Raw genomic sequence first — 23282 nt, 5'->3', positions numbered from 1 at the left:
GTAGACTATGAGAGAACTTGTATTTAGCCTAAAGAGAGCTCTAATTAAAGTTCTCTATCCTTAAGTGCATTGTGTTGTTTGCCAGACTCAGGCTGGCTGCTGACAACTTGAATCTCCTCTTCAGCCATGAAAAGAGCTTCTTCTGTATTCATTTTGATGTGGAGGCTTTAATCTAGCTGCCACTTCCAACACATTTTATCAGCCCTGAGAAAGGCTTTTTGTTTATTCCAACTGGCAACCCTTTTCTCTGACAACAAGGCTTCAAGTTGGGCTAATATCAAAGATTCCAAATTCAACTCTACTCTTCCTCATCTCTAACTTCACTGATATGTGCGTGATAACCAAGCTCAGCCCAAAGATAATGAACTTTTGCTGTTAACCTAAGTTTGTCGTTAGTCAATATTTTTCAAGATTAGCTGGCCATCCCCATATTCATTCTGAGGGCACTCTTGGCCTCTAGTGTTTCATGTTGCAGCCTATTGTAAACATATACAGTTCAGTAACAAAAAACTGAAGTTTTAGAATGATCCATAATGAAACCAATAAGGAAGTACATTGAAGTCTGACATACTCTCATTGTAGCCACTCCAATATAGTCAGATCCTCAGCTGCTATAAATTGGTGTAGCTCTGCTCCCTTCAATGGAGACAAGGTAATCAGTGGAGGATCGGACCAATAACGTATAATCAATCACTCCAACCCTCCTTTTGCATTGTATTCACCAATTCAAATGCGAGTAATCTGTGGAGTAAAGACTCCCAATTTACTGGGTTTTTTACTACTCACAGCACTTTCTAGAGTGATAATTTACCTATCAACAACATATTTCATACTAAATTCACAAAGTGTTTTAAAAGCACTAATTATAATAAGCTTCACAACCCTCTAAGTTGCATAAATATTATCCCCATTTTACAATGGTGAAACAAAGAGGTTCAGTGATGTCTCCAAAATTACAAAACAAGTTGGTGTCACTGCATTAACTCCTGATTTGAAATTGTGTGTGCTAATCACTAGCATTACCTGCCTATTATAATACAAAATATCATCACTGTATCATCCTATAACTTAATTGAGCCACTAGTGTTGCTCTGGAAATCCTGTCTGCAGTCCATGCAATATTTTAAGTCCAACTTGCATATTATCATCAGTGAGAAATAATTATTGGCTAAGTTACATAAACGTTTTTAAGTGAATTCAGTGTTAGGGAATGGGTCTAAACTGATGGCGATGGAAAGTAAGATTTGTCCTCTATTTGCCAACAAGTGCGATACAGTTTATGGATAGCAGCACTACAAACTGTCTTACACTACTCCACCAATTAGCCCCAACTCTAATCAGGAAAATAGATGTACAGGTAAGAGGGCATTCAGATTCCATGACCATTCAGGCTTTAGCTGTAACTAAACAGTGCAGTTTGCAGCATGCATAGCAGTTCACTAGGAACTGCACTCAGATCACTAATTCTTATAAACAAACAATCAGATCCAAAGCATCAGAGTTAGCCAAAAGAAAAGCATAGCTGTATAATTTGTACATTTGGTGGGAGGAAGAAAAAGGGAGTGTTTAAGATTTGTGGGAAGAAGCATCAAAGCAGGGTCATATGGTGAGGTGCCTCATTATCAGTTCCATGCTTAAAGATTCACTTCTGTTCTTGCTGTTGGCTTGTAACATAATGACTGAAAATAATAAGATATTAAATGTTATCCCAAAGAATAAAAATGAAACACTAATCCGAGGGGAAATATTGATTTTTCCTCATGCAACCATAATAAATTAAAATGAAGTTTTTTGCTTTTGCTGTAAACTTGCCTAAACCCTAGCAAATAGCAGAAAGAAAGACAGTTTATTGACGAGAGAGAGCCCATTTTCAAACCAGTGCTCTCCATTGCACATCCTGACTTTCAGACTCGGTATGCATCCTGTTTTTACAAATGAGGTCCAAAATGTTACCACCATTGTCTAGCACTGTAGAATATTAAATAGTCTACTCTACTCACAGTATATAACCCTATAACATTTCCATGACGATATTTTGTCCAGAACACATGTATTGCTATTGCTTAAACAAACTTCTAAAGGGCATGTTGAATGTAAATGTTCATCTATATATCTATATCTATCTATATCTATATATATATATAACCATCTCAAAGGAAAAAAACAGTGTGACACTACTTTTTTTTATGGTGCAAACAAAATATTGTTATACATGTTTGCATCTACTTCTTTTGTTGCCTTTTTGGGCCTGCTGAAGTTTAAATTTACAAGGAAATGTTTCTAACATCAGTAAATGCTCTTCTAAAATATATTAAAAATGCTGCTTTCAATTATTTTGCGGATATTTAGTGACTGAAGAATACATCCATCTGCTAAATGGTTATTTGTCGGTGCCTCAGAATGTGGACTACTTTGACAAGTTGTCCCATCTGGATACTCTTATCCTCCTGTAGTTAGAGAAGATTATGTTTTTCTCAATACCTGTATATTGAAAAGTCCCCATTATAAGGAGTTAAATGCATACACAGAGTAGAATGGACACCTAAAACGTTTATTTTTTTTAGAACAGATTCTTGCAAAATGCTATTGTTAAATTAAACAAAATACCTTGATGCATGACTTATAAAGTGGCTCAACTTAAGCAAACAAGCATACCTGCACTATCTCAGATCTCTATGCACCTGCTCTTATTTGATTAGTGAATCTCAATGAAAGACTCATGGTGTGGGGTTTTTTTGCTCAGTTTAACTATTTACAAGATTTAGCTGATAAAACAGCCCATGCTTTAATGAGTCTCAAAGTTTAATGATGGGCAAACCTCAAAGAGCTGGAGGAGTGCAAAATTTGGATAAACAGAAAAATGTTCATATGCTCATTTAAACATCTTTATTCTGATCAGCCACTCTGTAAGAGAACTCTAGGATTTCCTGGTTTTTGGTCAGAAAGGAAATGCCAAACAAACCTTCCTCTTCTACCATTTTTTTGGATAGTAGTTTTCTGTTGTTACAAGTGTTCACTCATGGTACTTGGGGATAAAATTCTCTCCCCACACATACACACCCCTTTTTTTGGTGGGGGGAGGTGATTTTGTTTTACAACAAAAGGAAACATTTCACCAAACTTTCCCAAGTTTCTAAAAATGTTTGGGTTTAGGATTGAAGTCCAGGGTGATTTTTAATTTTATTCAAACCATTTCTTCCATTCATAAAGGAAAACCTTCCTGACAAAAACGCACAAGACAGATACAACATGGGAGCTGAATGCTTTCATCTTGACCTTTCAAAAGAATCTATGTGTACACAGAAACAGCTTAAAGTGAATATCATATTTAAACATATCTGCTAATTCCCACATGCTTAAATCAGAAAAGCTGCTCATATGTTCCTGACAGACGAGTTGCTGCATAGAGAATTGCTAGGAGCATGTAACATGTTGCTGCGGATACCCCAGTTCTGCGAGCCCCTGTTACCTCTCTGACTTAGCAAGTGTGTGTTTTCTTGGCAATTAGACTGTGTGTCAGCTCTCTGCCACACTAGTCTGTCTTCCTCCTCTGCAAACTCCTCAAGGCTTTCTCGGTCCAAAGCTCACCTAGAAGGTAACAATCAGTGAACTCCAGCCTCTGAGCTCCTCAGAGATGTTTCTCTGCAATGCCAGTGCCTTCCACTGTGCATTCACAAAAGATATTAAGTTTGCTCTATTAAGGGGTCAGTACATTACAGCTTATTACTTTAACTGGGGACAATACACCCTTCCCTTCAAACACAGCACTGAGTTGGTTTATGGTAAAAGTAAAACAAGTTTACCAACAACAGAGCATGGATTAAATTATATCAAGTAGCAGACATAAAGGTGGCTACAAGCAAACAAAATTGAAAATATTTCTTGAAGTCTAAAACACAATCTAGCACGATATAGTCTTTGTTCAAGATGGTTTCTTTTACCCTCATTCTCCTTTCCCTGGCCAGAATCCATCACAGAGATTAAATCGATTGGTTTCTTCATCTCCTCAAGGTGAAGGATAAAGATGGAGTCTCAAGTCTGTTCCTTATCTTGCCAAAGGAATTTCGGCAGGGTCGGATTTACACCTTGCACACCCCTAGGCACAGTATTTTCAGCACCCCCCTGCCTACAGCTGACCTTCTGCAGCAACCCTTTGCCCATAGACCACCCACCTCCCCACTACAGCCCCACCATAACTTCACAGCACCCGCCACAAATCCCCTGGGAGGGGACACTGTCTGCTGGGCTGAGCAAGGAGCACTCCAGAAGGCCTCATGGGGCCATCTTCCCCTCAGCCAGCCCCACCTCCTGCTGGGACCCGTGTGTTGCAAATTTTGATTTTAAGGTGCCCCTAGAATGCCAGCAGCCCAAGGCATGCGCCTAATGGGTAATCCAGCCCTGAATGTCTCTCTCAAATCAGGAAGCCTCCTGAGGAGTCAGTCTCCTGTGTCACTCTGGAGTACAGTAGCCACATTAATTGTTTATTTCTTGAGTTCAGAATCGGGATACCCTCCCACTGGCTTAGCTTGATAGTTTTGTTTACTACTTCAGGTAAACCTACATTCCTTTGTCTAAGACAGACCTGTTTATCACCTTTACCTAGCCTAGGCTGTCTGGTTTTAAACATGCTCTAGTATCATCACACAGAGGGATGTTACCTGTGAACATGTGATTTACAATTACATTAATTAATCAGTGTGTTATCATCTGTCATATGATACCTCACAAAGCATATTCTGTATGAATTTTACTGCAGTAGTGTGTAGGGTGTGAACAGAGGGGTGCCTAGAATCAAAGAGCAAGGAGAAGTCTGATTTTCTCTCTCATATAAAAAGCAATGAATGCCTACAGTATTTTTAAGTAATATTATAGTTGTAACAAACTAATAAAAAGCCAAGAAATTTGAAACTAAGGCTGACAAGCAGTTCCTGCTTTATGTCATACAAGACATCATAGGATGGGAGGGTGGGCATATAGAGGACTTGACAATGGAAAAAATTAAACTTTATTACAATTAAAATTTAACTTTGAAAGAAAAACACATAATATGTTACTGAATGTATGTATTACCTACCTAAGAGACAGTGCCTTGGATAATTTTGCACTTTGACTTAGGTGTATTCCAGCTTCTTTATTCCAAACTCACACTATAAACAAGATGGGTATATCTGGACACATGGGAGAATGAAACAGACACAGGAATAGATTTTAAAGTAGTAAGCTATAACTTTATTAACTTTAATGGAGTGCACCAATCCTCCTCTTCTAAATAAAAATAAAAATGAGGCATTTACTTGGGTCCAGTGTGGTTTTAAATGACAAAGAAAGAAAATTAAAATTAAAAAATCAGCTATGGCTCTTTCAGGCTAACCTCTGGGATTCAGCCCGCATCTCAATCCTCTTGTCCTCCCTCCATGAGGCTACCTCTATGCAAAGACTTACGGTCTCCCCTTCTTCCTCCAGACTAATAGGGTACACCAATTATCTCCTCGGTTGACCTCTTACTCATGTTACTCCTGGGAGCTAATCTCTTTGAACCTCACTTGCCACAGACAGAATTATGAATTCCACTTCTAAACATACAGCTTTAAAAATCTTGTCCTTACTTCCTATTAACTGATAACCAGGCCTACAGAATGCTTGCTATGAGGAAGGCCAAATAATCCACTGGACATCTTGCCAACCTTATCATGAAGAAGAGAATTTCTTCTGACTCTTCAACCTGGCAAACTGCTCAGTCCTACACTCACTTGGAAACCCAGTTCAAATCATACCATTAGAGTGCAGACCAGCCACACAGCAGAATGGCCACTGCACACCTTTAGGTTTTCACAGACAGCTGGGGGAGAGAGGGAGGTACTGAAAACATGGTTATTGCTCCCTCACTTTCATATGTAGAAATTCAATTTTTTAAAACACAAAAATAGGTACTTTGACCACTACTACTGTAAGCATAGGGGCATTTATAAAGATACAGGATCAAATGCAGCAGTACTAACTCAGATGAAAATCCTGTTGAAATTTTAACATAGTAAGGATTGCTAAATACAGCCCATATTATTTACTCTATTAAAATCATACCGTAGGCATGCCTATAAATGTCCTATTTATGGTTCTTAGGGTGGTAGTTTATTGAAATGCTTTTCACTCTGGCTTACAATCTGTTTAGTTTCTGGCTGATGTCTTTTTGTAGTGATATTTTTCTTAAGGTTTAGTCTAGGAGAGCACTGCATGCATAAAAATATTTTTTATTATGAAAAAGTAAATGCTAATGAGTTCTTTGAGCTAATATGGTCTAGGGTAAATGTGTATTTTGGTTTGTACACTACATTTGAAAATAGTTATTTATTAACCACTGAGGCCAGAACACTTTCAAGGCCGCTATCTCTCTCTCTTATCTGTCCATACTTATCACCACAGGAGGTTAAATACTGTAGATGGATTCTAAAAAGGTCTGGATAATTTTATGACCAATAACATCATTTGCAGTTATGAATGCTAAGATAAGTGTATCCAAATCTCATGCTTCAGGGCTTAAGAAAAAGGTTTACCTCATACATAGCTTTGAACACTAGCCCGACCGCACTATTGGGATTTACTTATTTATTGCCTTTCTTTCAAGATTCATATATTGGACAATGCTAGAGGCAGGAAATTTGAACTGAAGAAACAATTATCTGATTTGGTAGTGGAAATTTTAAGTTCCAAAACTCATTTACTAGTGGATCGTGTGCTGACAGAACACGAGTGGGTTGTTCGGGGTGCAAGACAGATCTATTGTAGTATCAGTCCAGTGGCCACAGACAACTATAAAATGTGAAACTCCTTAGAGACTATCAACTTTTTGTGTGCAATAGCTAAATTTACAAACTTCATTATGTCAGATGCTGCTGTTGCCTGATTTAGAAAATATTTTAAAATACTTACTTTATTTACTTGTCCACTTGTCCACTTGTCCTATTTTGGTTTTGAGTTCTATCCTATTCTATATTCTTTTGCTGCATTCTTCACCCTAGTATCTGGAGACTTAAAGAGCACATTTTTCTACAAGCATTAAAAAAAAAGTATGAAGATAGCTAATTTCAATATTCCTTACGCTCATACATGACCAAAAATCCCAAACCCCTTCCCTTTTGTCTTTAGGAATTTAATTTTATTTATAATTTATTCTTATTAAAATATTATCAAAAATACAACTGCTTCTAAGCTATTAAGTCCTTATATGGGAAGTTTTGGCCCTGAAAGAACTTTTACAGATGATTTCTGAAGCTGGAAAGGCTGCCGCAGACCTTCACTACAGTGGGCGCCAATGGCGCCACTATAGCATCAGAAATGTTTAGAATGGAACTTAAAATGTTTAAATGACCAACATATTTTTTCACCTCTCACATCAATAAAGGAGATTAATCTGGGTTTACATGATTTATCCCACTGTGAAACTGGCAGTTGGACAACAGTCTTATTCAGCCATGTTTAGTTCTGCGAGTCAGTGAGGCCTAAAAGGAGGCACTGGGCAACTCAGAGCCTTCATTCACATGCTTGTTTAAAAAACAAAATGAGGTTTATGGCATTTAAGGTTTAAAAAAGAGTGACTAGTAGGAGAGATACAGGTTAAGGACTGCGGTGCCCTGACATAACTGTCTGTCGGGGGTGGACAGTGAAGAAGGATGCACACTGACTGCTCGTCTCTATCCAGTGCTTTCAGTTCTTCACTTTTATAAGCACCCACAATTTAATTCTTCTACCCGATTAATGTTAGGGTTATGATCCTGGCTCTCAGAGCATACTGCCTCTGCATTACTGTATATTGAACTTCCTAATGTCCAGGCTATTTATGCAGCGGTCCAAAGTTTTCTATTTCACCTTCGCAACAAGAATGAAGATACTGTAGAATGAGTGAAAACAAGTTTCAGAGAAACTAGATGCAGTGACCTTTTGAGGCTATATATAATCAATTAAATATCACAGAAACCTTCGATGATTTTGAGCAAAAGCCTAAAAGCTTTATAGCTGATTCTGGATTCCAGTGATGGGGAATGATAAGAAAGAAGAAGTTATGTTTGTAAAATAGATGCTAATATTAATAAAAAGGTGCTTTCAGCATAACAGTAATATGAATAAAGTGCATCAACTGAAAAGACTGATGACTCACTTCTGTCTGCTATCATTTTCTAATGCTATCAAGGAAACACATGAAAATAATTCAGGCCTTTCCTGAGACTTGAAAATTAGAAATATAAAAATACTTCACACTTATACAAATAAAAAACCCAGATTTTTTTTTTAAATTTTATATCAGTGTAACTTGTATATCAGATTTAAGTATGATCACCTCAATGTTACACATGAGGCAGGAAAGCATTATGGCCCAGACTGTTAAAGTATCTGGATGCTTAAGTTCTACTGAAATCAGCGTTTTCAATCAATTAAACCACAGTTGTACCACTAATAGGTTCTGCTATAAAAACCTGTCTTTTTTGTTCTAATATTTTTGCTGATGTGGTATCTTCTGGTTTCAGTTCAAGTTTAGTGTACACATACACACACACACTTTTCACTTTAAGTTGCAGGTTCAAAAAAATGCACAAATCTCAAAGCTAAACTTACTCAAAACTACAAAGCTTTGCACTTTTTCCATCAGAGATCAACCCAAGTTTACGCACACTGAATGTGGACTGAGCCCTAAAAATTTCCCAAGGCTTAAGGTGAAGTCCCATTTCAAATTACCATTTGGCAACTTGCCATCTCAGTTATTCACAGGTTGATAAACGTTTTGCCTGAATGAGTAGGACCCTTAGAAAGATCTTGTTTTGAACACTTTTTAAAGAAATCTATGACATTTTATTTATTTTGTGTAGGGTAACTCCGGTTCCTATGAAAAACACCACCTCAGTCTCAAATATGCTGCATTCATTATTCATCTACAAAAATGTACTATTTAATTTAGGTTTCGCAACATCAGATGTGTATGCTAGGTGACTAGCCTGATTCAAGTCTGAATGAACTCATATTATATCAAGCAATTATTCAAATGTGGCCCACCCAGGACACTTGCAAAGCTTATCTCTTACCTCATAGGTGGCCAAGACAATATTCTCCCTCACACTAAACAATAGTTCTGCACATTTTATATTTCCATTAATGATTGTTACATACATGGAAGTATTCCAATCCTACTGAGAATAATCACATGACAAGTCAGAACGTTTAATGCGAGAGGTCCGTAACTGGCACTATTATTCAGTTCTAACATCAAACATTCCTCCATGACACCCAGATAAGTAAATTGTTTAAGCATTACATTGTTAATTTTCATTTTCAGTTAAACAGGCAGTGTTTATAGAAGGAAAGATTTCACCACCACCTGACAAACTAGTGCAATGCATTCTATATTGTTAAAAGTATCTGAAAATATGTCATATCTCCATCAATATTTATCTCTCAGGTCAATGAAATCTTGACACTGATCTCAAAAAAAATACTCGGACTTTTTAAACTATTATTCTGGTCATTAGTGCAAAATGAATGGACATCTGACCCCAACATCGACCTGCAGCGTCAAAAAATTAACTAATTCCCAAAAGCTAATATGAAAATTTCTGATATGCAGTAGGTAAGTGTTTGGAATTTGCTAAAGCACATGAGATAAATTGGGCAAGTGCAATGAAAAAGGCTTTTACAGTCAATAAAAGGGATATGGTCTTCTGAGATCATCCTTTCCACTTCAGTTTCAAAATTCACATTTAAAAAAGAAAATAGTATTTAGTATAAGTGGGCAAATTCCTGCAAGTAGCTGGAGTAGTGTAACTTAGGTCAACTTACTGCAGTAGCGTAGACAAGACCGTAGTGTGCTTGAGGCATGTCCACAAGACATAGTACAGATGTGGAAAACATACACCTCAGCTAACATACTTGTTTTAGCATGAGAACCAAGCCTTATTCTTATTAAGGACAGGGACTAAGGTTGCTAGATTCTTCCAAGTTCATTTGAAATGGCTTCACTGTCAGAACCTGTTTGCATAGTTCACGGGCCATTAAAAGCTTAACATGGAACTAGCTTGGAATAAAATCATTTTTCCCAATGGTTGAATTTCTTTGAAGTACTCATAGTCCTGGTTTGTTTTCAAATAGTTCCACCGAGTGCACCAGAATGGAAAATAGGACTGAAGTCACAGCTCTGATTCCTTCCAAAGAACTGATGGCAAGGAAACTAGTTTTTCCCTTGAAAACTTGGGATACAATTATTATATTAACCAAAATAGAAAATGATCCAATTCTTATTAACTAGAGGCACGAATAATATAATAAATCACAACCGGTCAGAATCTAAAATACACATGCCTGCAGAAGATTTTAAAATGATCCTCATTTTTTTTCAGTTGGATTAGGGAGCTCAATTAACTAAAAAAACCCTTCCCTAGCACACGAACCAGATGAACTGACCTTCCTGATTACGCAGGGTAGGCTCAGCCAGTCATGATCACAGGAGAAATACTGTGTAGCTTTCACCATGTGCCCCAAACAAACTTCTCTTCAATTCAAAATGCACCCTGAATAAAATTTGTGGATCTACAGATAGATAAAAGCAGTTTGTAGAGGAAAACAAGTTTTTAAAAGACAGTCCTGGTTCCCAAATACAGACTGAATTGGACCTATGAAGAACTGTTGAGGTGTTTTGTAGCTAGAACATTTTCCATAGTTTTTGTGCGAATGCAATGTTGCAGATATTTATACACGCAAAAAAAGTCTCTCACTAGCAAAAACTTAAAGCTAACTAAAATTGATTACATCGTCATCATAATAATGGGTACAATAGGTACTGGAGAGGAACAGCAACTAAAATTTAATAGTAATAAACCTGGAATTCAGTCAAGTGCAAATAGCCTGCTAAATACATTTGTTATCAAAATTTGCAAAAACTGTAGCACTAGCTACCTTCTGAACACATTATTTCACTGTTTGTTCAATAGTTGTGACATTTAAAAGGCAGGAGGTGTAGCTAGAGAAAGTCTGCCTGAGAAAAGGTGTTGGTTTCATGTACACCAGTAGCATCAATTTCAGCTATGACATACTTGTACACTGCAGAGTAAACAGCTAGAAAAACATGAAGGCATAAAGTGTTAAAATTGGGTGACACACCATAGTTTTATCCTCATCACATTGCCTCTAGGACACTTGTGGATAAGGTGCCAAATCAGAAAGCAAGTAAGGTGAATGTTAGCTCTATCTTCCCACTGCCTGCCCCACACATTGCTACGCTGTTAGGTGATATACAGCCTCTTACTTTAAGGGGTCTTATGAGTGAGTGAAAGAGAGAGCTTTTACTAATGAAGGGATTAGGAGGAAGCAGAATGGGGGGATTAAGTGCAAAAATGTGTAGTTGAAAAGTACTCTCAAGAGCAGCCAAGATGTCTTTCATGGAGGGAACGCATAAATAAGAACCTAGATCCACTGATCTTTTGATATAGAAAATATTCTTAGAAATCTATCTGCTCTGATCCATCACTTTTGCTTCTCACAACAGGGACATTGCTGCTTGGCCTTATTTATATGTTCCCAACATTGGTTTCCAGGCCTAAAAACTGGCACGTGTAATTAGTATTACTCTTATCAGTTCTGTTTTGCTTGGTTACGATCTGAACATTTGGCTGTTTCAGCTGAGTTTGAATTCTGAGATTTGTTCAAATTCAAAACAATAATGCAAAACTTTGGAGCTGGGAACCTCTGTAATCAGAACCCCTCCAAAACAAGGTCAGCGAACTCTCCACAAAACTCAAACCCACATTTCACAGATCTCCAGTCATCACTAAATTAGATAAATTAGCTGCTCCATTTACTTATACTGGTGAGAGGGAATTCAGTACTGGGCTCTCTGTCCCACAATTGACAGCATATATTCCAATAAGCGTCAGTTTCAGAGGTGGGTTGGATAACCAATACATCATACCCACTAGGTCACAGAGAAACTATAAGAACAGGACTCAATTACTCCCAATCTGTGTTGGAATTGAACAAGTCACCCGGAGATGAAAGGCTCCTTATACCATTATCAACTCCCAAGCCATCCAGTTTCCTCCTCAGTTATTAAATAGTAATCTAACACAGTTGTGACTTCACCATCACACTCTAACCAATTAGGTTAACATGCCCCAAAAAATACTTCCATTGGCCAGGGACTACTAGACCATGCAATTCACAGGTGGCCTTTGACATTATGGATGTGAATTATTCTCCAGTTAAACTTCAGTCTTCTCCTGGGAGTTATTTTCCCTAATCTATGTTTGAGCCTCCATATCATCTCTCCCAACACCACAGTAAGAGCCCTGCTGTAGCGTGTATTTAGCTGAGAAGGCTCTGGTGTCTCACTGTTTGAGAAGTCAGAGAAGGTACTACCAATAACTTTGATCTGGACTCCATCCCCAGATGTGACCCTGTCTTGTATGTGCTGCTGGATCTGTGCTCAGTCCCTTTAGAAATGGCTGCTGCCATTGACCTTTTGGCCATTTAGCAGGGGAAAGGGAGCAGAGAAGTTCAGGGGAGCATACAAGATGGGGAAAGGTACAAGGAAGGTGACAAGGAGAAGAGAGAGTGGGACTACTAAGAAAGCAGTAAGATACTAGAGAGCTTATTGGAGTATTTGAACACCACTGAGTGGGAGGATGGTACAAGGAGCTCATTGAACATGCACAATCTACTAAGAATAGTGTCTCATTCTGAAATCTCAAGTACAGTTGAGCTTATTTTTAGGGGCAGAGCTCGAGAGAGAGCCATACCCCCTCTCTCCTCCCAATTTGATCCCTGACAAGTACTTCCAATGGGAAGGTGCCAGCCAGGCTCCTCTCCCATCTCAGTCTGGTGCCACAAGCTCTGTTATAGAAAAGTGAGAGCTTGGACCCACCTTCCCATTTAGGAAAAACATCACCACCGTGGCTGGATGAAGAAACACGGAATTAGGCCTGTCTCACTGCTTTAATGGAGCACTGGCCAACAGCCATAGGGACTGTCCCGTAGCAGTCCCCTGTATGCCATACACCACAGTGCAGACTAGCAAGTTTATATCGAACTCATTTTAACACATTTTTATCTTCAAGACGTTTTGAAGCTGTATCTCAGCACACTACCAACACACCAGACCCTAATCATAAATCCAATATAAATTAAAATGTGCTCTCCTAAAGGAAGGTCTTTGTGTGGGGAAATGCAAAATTCTGAGAGCATGTGTGGGGTTATGGAGAAGAGGACATATCCAGTCCATAAGGAAAGCTATTGCTCTTAAACACCAGTAAAGAACAATTTAATTCTTCGTTGTACTACTAAGCTTCTTAAAACGCACTTTTGGCATTCAAACAACATAAAGAACAGAACTATGCAGTTCTTACTTTACACACAGACTCTCCCACTCACTTACCTCCCCAGTCACAGCCAGTTACACCCAAAGGAAAGCTATGGTGAGTTATGGGAAGACTTCCTTCTGAGTCAGATGACAGTCTTCTGCAAAGAGCCTGTTTTAGGCAGAAATTTACAAGATAGGAAGGAACAACAGTATATACATCAATAGACAAAAAGCTATACTGTAATCAAAGTTACTGGGTTGACTGTATTAGAATGAAAAAATGTACCTACATCTAGTCACTCATTACATCGAGCTTAGCGTTACAAGTAAAACAGTAATTTGCAATCAGTCTTAATCACAGTTATTTTTCATCTAGCTTTCTTCAAATGAAACAAGAGTATAATTATATATAGTGTACTTATACACATACAACCATGTTATTTTTAAATATATATGACCATAGACACACTTCAGTACAGATATGTACAATCAAGTACACTTCTATCCCGATAGAACGCGACCCGATATAACACGAATTCAGATATAACAAGGTAAAGCAGCAGAGAGCCCTGGGCCCTTTAAATACCCGCCCAAGCCCTTCTGCCAGAGCTCCGGCAGTGATTTAAGGGGCCGGGGCTCCCGCAGCAGCTGGAGCACCGGGCCCTTTAAATCACTGCTGGGGAAGCCAGTCCAGTCCAGCACAGCATACCGGACCAAACCCAATATAATGCGGTCTCACCCATAAGGCGGTGAGATTTTTTGGCTCTCGAGGACTGCGTTATATCGGGTGGAGGTGTACATCTATGGGGAGACTGGTCTATGGGCCAGAGAAGAGAAATAGCATTCTGAGTTCCAGTGTTCTTTCCCCACATTCCTATTATGTCATTGCATGAACTGGGTCAAATTGTTTAGCTCTATATTTTCAAGGAATCAGGAGTGGTGCACGGTGGTGCTTGTAGGTTTTGGCTCTTTTGTCTGCACAAGAAAAGGTCTATTTTAAAAGATTTAGGGGTGCTCATTGGCAGATTGAAAATCAGGCTAATGCTGTGCACAGCACTGGGTGCCATTCAGTGATACCAAAAACCTTGCAAGAGGGTCTGTGATAAAGCAAATAGCACTTGAAGAATTCCTGAGGGCTGGTATTCCCCCAAAGGGTGACCTTTGTTATATGGCTACTCCACAGTCATGCCCTCATTTGCTTCTACGGTCCATTTGCCACATGGATGTCAGCGGCTATCCTTGTGCCTGTTGCAGTTTACCTGATCATGGGCTGCTCAAGACCACAGGCTTGCAGCATTGCCACACAATAGACACTATTTTCAAAATCTGGGCACAGTAAAGCCCAGCATCCTAAGGCCATGCCAACATGTGTCACATTAACCTAAGCTAATGAATCATTAACATATGGAAATAGTCCCACCATATACACACCAACTCACCTATTACTGAGCACAACAGGCTGCAGCAGGATGCCTGATCTAGCCAGACCTGTGCTGCTGCTGTTGGTGGAGGCATGAGTCCAATTAGAGAAGCCCCAGCTTCTCTGACAAGGAAAAAGTAAAAGGTTCCAAAGAAGGGCCTCTCCCACGAGATGAATGATGCTCAGAGAGCTGTGAGAGGAAACACTTGCCCTGCTCAATGCTATGGATCGCCACAGGAGAACTCTGGAGGAGATCTAAAAGAGGAGGAAGGATCTCAGCATGTGTTCAAAGGGCAAACAGGCTGCAATAAAACAACTAGAGGAAGGCCATTTAGCCAAAGGTAAGGAAGAAGGGTTGATGCAGCAAGATGTCTGACCAACATAGCAGAAACCACCCAATGGGATCAGAGGATTGGACACCAATGTGCCTTACCTGCTGCCTCTTTTTAACGATTGTGGTTAGCCCAACAACCAGTGGAGGTCTGACAGGAGACCATCTTTACCAGCATCTCCTGGCTTGTACCTTCCTGAACCAACTGCAAGTATCCATGTCTGTCTGGGCAACTGAGAGCATCTATCTCTGAGGCCAAAGCCAATATCCAGTCCAGCTGTCTAGACTTTTTCTGCAGCAGGCATGTGCTGTGTGTGTCTTGGTCATCAGCCATCTCCTCTGAACATTTGCCTACTGGAATAAGCACTTCTGTGGGTAGCTGCACACCCAAAGCTTTTGAAAATATAACTGCTAACCATTGTCACTTTATCAGTCTTGAAAAATGGGTATATTTAGAAGTGTGCAATATAATGATGATAAACTGAACAAGTGCTTGCAATTCAAGTTACTATATTTTTAACTAACTTGAAAATGGGTCTATTTCTCACAGACAAGATGTGTGATATTTATTTATTTATTTATGCATAACCAGGCTCACTCTCCTGGCCCTGATTACAATAGATTGAAGCAAGCTAGTAAGAATAAAACAGGACTGTTTCCAGGTGAAAATGGTCCCATTTAATAACAAATTTGTGTTGGTAAAGGGGGGTTCTCAGATGAAAGCCTCAAAGTTGATGCTCAATCACTAGCTCTCATAGTTGTTGAAATGAAGGGGGAAGTAAAAAAGGAGTACAACACTGACTCCTTTGTCTAATGTCAATACTACATATCATGAAGCACTACAGACATGCATGAACACTTATAGACATAGCATGCATCCATTCTAATGAGAAGACTACTCTACATTCACATTCTTCCACATACAGACTTTTGCTTCAAAAAGGTTGAAAAAACCTAAAAAGGCTCAAGTATGTTATTGTTTTTACTCATCCCTAAATAAAGTAACTGAAAAAAATTATTTTAATCATCTGGAGTTACGAAACTGTGCTAGGGTTTTGTACAAAACAAATTAGAATGGATAAGGTCTAAACTGTTGAAAAATAAGGCTGAAGACTGGAATGTTTAACTACATATTCTTAACCAGCATATTCTTGGGTCACATTCAACAAACTGTATTACCTTCCCATTTTTTGCTAGACTTGCACATTTGATTTATGTAGGGTTTGTACTTGATAGAGATTTTTTTCAGGTGGCTGAACACTTGAAAGTCTTAAAGGAACATTGACAAGTTATACTTCACATAAAAAAAAAAGAAGCAGCAGCCTCTTACCTATGTTACTAGTAGCATCTTAAATTATTGTAACTGAATTTTAAAAAAAAAATGTAGCATTCAGTATTTGTGCTGTTTGTTCACTTTCTGCATTTCACTCGGGTGGAAAAATGTTTGTTAGTTGCACTTTTTTATAATTTCTTTTAGATGAAGTTTGATTTGTGTTCCTCATAAATTAGCAAGATACTGCTAGCGTGTGTGGCAGACATTTCAGGGGAAAGTAATTTCTTTACAAGAAAAACTGTTTTGAGGGTCATTTTTATAGTTTTTATTTTATAGCAATGTCTCTTGAAGTTAGTCTTTGCAAAAGCTTGTTTTTACAACATTTATATTTGGAGTCTATACTGGTTTGGCAGAATCCTTTAGATTTTTACTGAATCTCTTAAGCTTCTTATTTAACTCAAAAGAGCTCTACGCCCATATCGACATAGAATTCCTGAGCAACTAACTCTGCCAACTAACTGTCTTGTTAAAACTATAGCATCTTATTAATCTTACCCATTTTGAGCCTAATTATCATTCTCTTTCATGCTTTGTTTGCTAGACTTTGAATTTCTTGCTTTTATATTCTATTCTACTCTGAAAAATTATCAGCTAAATTTGCCTGGAATGCTAAGTCTTTTCTGTCTGTTCTCCATAGAGTAACTTAAATCTCGGGAGCGGGGGAGAATACATTTTCCACATTTGGGACGACATGACATGCCTCCACAAACACTCCCCTAATAATACTTTAATAATAAAGAAGAAATGTGCTTACAAATGTCCCTGTATTTGGGAATGACTCTTTATACATACAAATAACTAGCTGCTTTCTTCTAATAATATCACAATGGGCAGACTGAATTTCATGTATAAACCATTTTCCAATGCCTTATTTTGAATTATAAAATAAACACACATTCTGAATATCTGTAACAAAATGTGTCTCTCTCTTATGTGTATGTGTGTGCATGTACTTCACTTTATGCTTTGCTACTCTTGGAAATGTAACATACTGTCCAAAAGAAGAGAAGCCTTTATAGTCTCTTTTGGGGATTTTCATGGTACTAATTTCCCAAGATCCTTCTGCATTTTTAACTGATTCCATATGCTTTAGTACCAGTAGACCGAGGACCTTCACAGCAAAAGCAATCTATGCTGCCTTGCCTTTTAAGCATGAGGTGCACCAGCACTACTAAAGCTTGTCATCTTGCCTATTAGCTTGATGTCTTTATTCACAGGCCATCTGCACCACTGAGAGATACAGAAGCAGCTAATGTCAATATGATCAAATGCCTCTTCTTTTACAAGAAATGTCAAACATAGGACAGTGTAAGAATGACCCCAGGAATACCAACATATGTTAGCTACAAGGCTTTAAAAATCAATCCTTCCTGCTGGGACTAATTAAGATGATATAAAGAGCAAAAGTAAGAAAAATTGTGTCACATTATCAGGAACTTCATACATACTTTCCAAGCTCATTATTGGCATATTGCCCTGTGCCCTTTCTAAAAATGCTAAAGAGAGGCATTGGAGCTGGCACATCAGAAAGCATTCCAGGTTTCAATTTCACAATAGATTTTGATGAGGAAAGTTATAAATTATCATCATAGAACTCTCTCAGTTAGAAATTCAACAAACTCACTCTCACTTTCTTACATACATGTATGATGTTCAAGAGCACTTAAACTATACACTGGCACAGACACTAAAACACATCACCAATGGAAAGCAGCTACCTCTGGAGTAGACGATAACAGTCAGACTGATAACCAGCAAAAGAGCATAACAGTTTGGCTAAGGATGCCAAGGCAAACCTCGTTGATTACAAAAAACAAATAAAACACATACCCTGATCTTTACTATCCACGCAGAGCAGACAATCTCCTCAAGTCCTTGAGGGACTCATCCAAATGACCTCCTACAGATTAAACTCCATGGAAATGTAAGTTATCTTTCACAGAAGGATTTAACAATCCTGTGATTCCATGAAACTAAGTATTTCAGATGTCATGTTTAGAGCACTAGGTTTTCCCCTCCAGCCTTATGAATTAACCTTCATTTCATACTCAACTCATGTTCTGGCAAATATGTATACCACGGGAGGGATGCGGTTGGTTGGGAAACTTAACGGCATCCATGAGGGTGCAAACTCATTGGGAAGGTAGGAAGCGGGGGGGGGGGGGGAGGGGAGAGAGATAAAGCCAGCTGTATCTCAAGGCTGATGCAGCCTGTACACTATACCTGCTTGATATGGTCCTCAAGGGCTATGTTTACAGTAGCGACTGTATCCGCATCCATGCATGTGGTTGTGCCATAACCCCCCCTCCCACACACACTACTGTCTATATCTAAAACCCAGCAACTTGAGTCTGAAGTGGAGTAAACTAGTATGCTTGAGGGGTGTGGGTAAGTACATGCCTCAGGCTGGCGCATAGCCCCGTATCCATACCAGAGTGCTGTGTAGACAGGGGTAAGGGGGCGTGTACCAGGTTTCAAGTTTCTATAGTCCTCCAGCCTCAGGCCCACAATGCACTAAATCCTTTCCTTCCTGACCCTTACCTAATCTGTAAAGGTGTCTCTGGCCCTGGTTTTGACTGGTAGTAGCAAATTGTACTGACAACATCAGAACAGTTTTCCACTGCAGTCTTTGGCTCAGAACCAGTGAAAATAGATCCTACTCTGATAGCAGCTGCCTGGCTCATTAGGAGCTGATCAATGTGTGGTTGGAGTACATTGCCCTCTATGACTTCTGGTGTGGCAGGAATATACCAGGAAATTTCAGGCAGGCTGGAGCAGGCGGGCATTGAGCAATCTTCAGCCCTAGGCTGGGAACACATCAAGCACTTGAGGCTCTTGTACAAGAAAGCAAAAGACTCCAACAGTCGCTCCAGAAGGGCCCTTCCAGGACAACCTAGACTGGGTGCTGTCAAAGGCTCCCAGTGCAAAGCATGACATGACTAACAATTCCCTGTTCGACCCTCATTGGCTTCATTGTCTGATGCTGCTGAGGATTATGGTGAGGAGGCAGCAGAGACCTCCAGAAGACAAGGAAGATGAGGAGCATGTGATTCTGCACCTCCATCTGGAGGACCCAGTTGAGGAAGCCTTCCCTGTCAAACCCAAGGAGGATCCCAAGCCATGGCAGGAACCAGAACCCAAGGTTGATAAGTTACAATGGCCTCCCACCCTCCACACCAATACAACTCTGGTGCTACTTTCCTGATTTTAAGCCCAGTCCACCATTACCATCAACCCTTAAATAGTCCCTGAGCAAGACATGGCTATCAATCAATTATTTTATCGATTTAAAATGAACCACTATTATGCATTTTGCAGAAGCAACAAAACTGGAGCTACACTGAATGGGTGCGGAGGGTTAGGTCTTGTATGCAGAAGGGAACCCTTTGATTGTCTGAGGAATAAGTTAGTCACAGTCATCCTTCCATCTTGGAAGATTACAAAACTTTTACAGTCCCTGTCTGCTCTCTGCACAAGCAAGGGAACACTGGGTTGGGAGAAAGATCCAGGCTGGCAGTTGGATAAACACAGTCCACTGTCCCTTTGCTGTGGAGAGGCTGGTCTGAAACTTTAAGGAACCAAATAAAGTTGTGCTGTGTCTCTTTCTTTCCCTGTCCATTTCACTGTTTGGCAGGCACAAGGACAAAAATTTCTGGTGATCCCAAGGTGGGTGGTTTTTGTGGTTCACATGTCCTTTTTCACAGAAAATCTGTATGCTACCTGAGAACATATTCGGTGTTGCAGTGTTGACCCGAAGAAAAGCTCGCTTTCTCACCAATGGCTCAGCAGAGAATATAGTCAATTTCCAGTTCAATTGCCTCCTGGTCCTGAAAACATATTTCAGCAAATTTCTGGTTTAGCAGAAACTCCTACTAGATCTTGAGGTTCAATGGCAGTACTATCTGTTTCATCCACATTCATAGCTGACCCAACCCCTCCATTCAGCAACATCTAGAGAGGTAACACAGACTTAAAGGCCAGAAGGGACCATCATGATTATCTAGTCTGTCCTCCTCCACATTGCAGGCCACAGAACCTCACCCACCCACTCCTGTAATAGACCCATAACCTTTGGCTGGTTACTAAAGTCCTCAAATAATGATTTAAAGACTTAAAGTTAAGAAAATCCACCATTTACACCTGTAAGTGACCCAGGCCCTATGCTTCAGAAGAAGGTGAAAAAACCCCAGAGTCTCTGCCAATCTGACACAGGAAAATTCCTTCCCGACCCCAAATATGGTGATCAGTTCGACCCTGAGCACGTGGGTAAGACCCAGAAGCCAGAAACCTGGGAGAAAATTCTCTGTAGTAACTCCGAGTCCTCGCCATCTCGTGTTCCATGATCTGCTGTCAGAGATATTTGCTGCTAGCAGCCGCAGATCGGCGACATGCCATGTTAGGCAATCTCTTACCATCCTCTCCATAAACTTATCAGCTAAGACTTGAAGCCAGTTTTTTGTTTGTTTGTTCTTGGCCCCGCTGCTCTCCTTTGAAGGCTGTTCCAGAACTTCATTCCTCTGGTAGTTAGAAACCCTCCAGATAATTTCAAGCCTAAACGTATTGATGACCAGTTTATATCCATATGTTCTTGTGTCAGCATTGGCACTTACCTTAAATAACTCCTCCTCTTCTCTGGTATTTATCCTCTGATGTATTTCTAAAGAGCAATCATATCTCCTCTCAACCTTCTTTTGATTAGGCCTAACAAGCCCAGCTCTGAGTCTCCTCTCACAAGGTAGGTTTTCCATTCCTCTGATCATTCTAGTAGCCCTTCTCTGCACCGTTGCAGTTTGACTTAATCTTTCTTAAAAATGGGAGACAAGAATTGCACACAGTATTCCAGATGACTATTAGCAGAAACATCTCTCTGGCACATATTGCCAGATCCCACAGGACTGGAAAGCCACCTCTCTTTTCCATTCTGGGTACCTTGAAAACCGCAATTTTCTCCAAACTTTGGCCAGCCTTTAAAGAAGAAGAAATTGCTAACTGGTAACAGTTGCTGGCAGAAACTGCCTCTCCTACCCCCTTGAGACACTATGGATATTTTACATTTTTAAAAACAGTAGTACATGAATCTTATTATTAATAGCCTCTACTCCTTCCTCATGGGCTGCAAAAGTTTCTGAGAACCAAGGATAAGCTAACAGTTGTATTCCTGGAATGCTGAAAAGTATCAAAATTGTGGCCCTTTACAGCAAACGTGTGTGAGAGAGTGTGAGTGTGTGTGAGAGAGAGAGACAGACAGGGAGAGAGAGATTGATTCTTGGTTCATTCCAAAGGGGAAAAAAAAAGCTACCTTTGTCTTTGAACTAGCGGAACCTTCAGCTCCAGTGAAGAAGGAAAACCATTCCACCAGAAGGCAGGAGCAGCACCCCAGAAACAGCATAGACAGACAGACCTTGGAGGAGCTGATCATCAGGATGGACAGGAGAAACCAGGAGCAGCTTGAGTTCCTTAGAGCATGGGAGGATTGGGCTTTTAAGCAGAAAGCAATACTGATGAACCAGTTCTTGGAGCAGAAGGCACGCCTTAGGCAAAATGAGCATTCCCAAATGAAGGGGTTGATAAAACTGGGGGCTGAATGAGTTCAGGGTCCACCTGTGCCATTGGTCACTGCTCCTGTCTGAACAACCATCCCTCCTCCAGCTGCTGCTCAGTGTGCTACTGAGGCAAAGGATCCAACCTCCAAGTGACCAGAAAGAGCCTGCAGTACTCCTGGGACCACATGCTTTACTAGCCCTTGAAAACCCTTGCAGGGAAGGAAACAATGATCCTGAAACCCACCAATTGTCCACATGACAAACTCTGCATAGGGGATGTCTCCATTTGTCTCCAGGAACATTTCCCCCCATCATTCCTCCCTTGTCAGGGGGAGTGCAAGGAGATGGGTAGAAGATAGCGCTAGATCTGTCCCTTAATGTACTTAATCTTTATTCTTCAGTTCTATGCCTCATATATTTCCTTTCTATGTTAAAATTAGTAAGAATCTGGGTGTTGGATACCCAGACCTCAGGTTTTTGAGAGCACATCTTCTATTAATAAAAGCATAGCACTTTATTTTAGCTTGGGATTCTAAAAATTAATTGATTATAAACTTGTTACAAGAGGCCTCTGCTTCATAAATATTTGCCCTACAAGTTGAGAAATATTCAGTGTCAGTTCTTGAATCTCCCTATGGAAACTGGTCTCTAACAAAAACACATCCAGGTAGGAATCAAAAAAGTTTTGATTTATCCTAGTTTATTAAGCAAACAATGCAGCGAACTGTATGAGACAAATGATACACAGGTCACTAAGACTATCACTGTTCAAAAGAAGCAAGACTTTGCAAAGTTCATTGAGTTATCTGGATTGCATTTAGGGACTTCATTGCAATCCTGATTTTGGGTTAGCACCTCCCACAATTCACATGCTTATTTTTTTTCCATTGTTTGGATAGTAAAATGCTTTGGATTTCTGCTGCTGCTGTGTGGTTTTTCCCTGGGGCAACATAGTGGGTTAAGTAGCCAGCCATAGACTTGTCTACACCTGTGTCTGACAAGCAATTCATACACAGGCTCATTTTCTGATTTACTGATCAACCTACAGGAAAGGCTATACAATGACAAGAGTTTGAAAAACTGGAGGTAAAGTTTGAAACAAACGATAGCAAGGCAAACTATTTTACAAGATAAGTTGTCACAATGTATCAAAGTCCATCATTTTTGTAGGAACACACTAACAGCTAGAACTTGAAATTGTTTTTAAAACTTTTATGCTGCTGGGGATTTGGGTTTTTTGACTGTGTGTTTTTGTTTGTTTGAGAGAGGCATCAGCCAAAAACTTCAGATCTGAAATTCAAAAATTGGGGGTATTTGGAGCT

At 39.6% G+C, this 23282-nt stretch overlaps 1 protein-coding gene across 1 annotated transcript in view; it reads right to left on the bottom strand.

Annotated features, from left to right (window-relative positions):
• LRMDA (leucine rich melanocyte differentiation associated) overlaps positions 1-23282 on the bottom strand; it is a 985783-nt gene that overhangs the window by 321138 nt on the left and 641363 nt on the right. The gene's annotated exons all lie outside the window — the stretch shown is intronic.

The sequence above is a fragment of the Gopherus flavomarginatus genome, chromosome 6, assembly GCF_025201925.1.
Source record: "Gopherus flavomarginatus isolate rGopFla2 chromosome 6, rGopFla2.mat.asm, whole genome shotgun sequence".
NCBI classification, from domain to species: Eukaryota; Metazoa; Chordata; order Testudines; family Testudinidae; genus Gopherus; species Gopherus flavomarginatus.
Note: the sequence above shows the minus strand (reverse complement) of the source record. Positions and strands in the feature narration are given on the sequence as shown.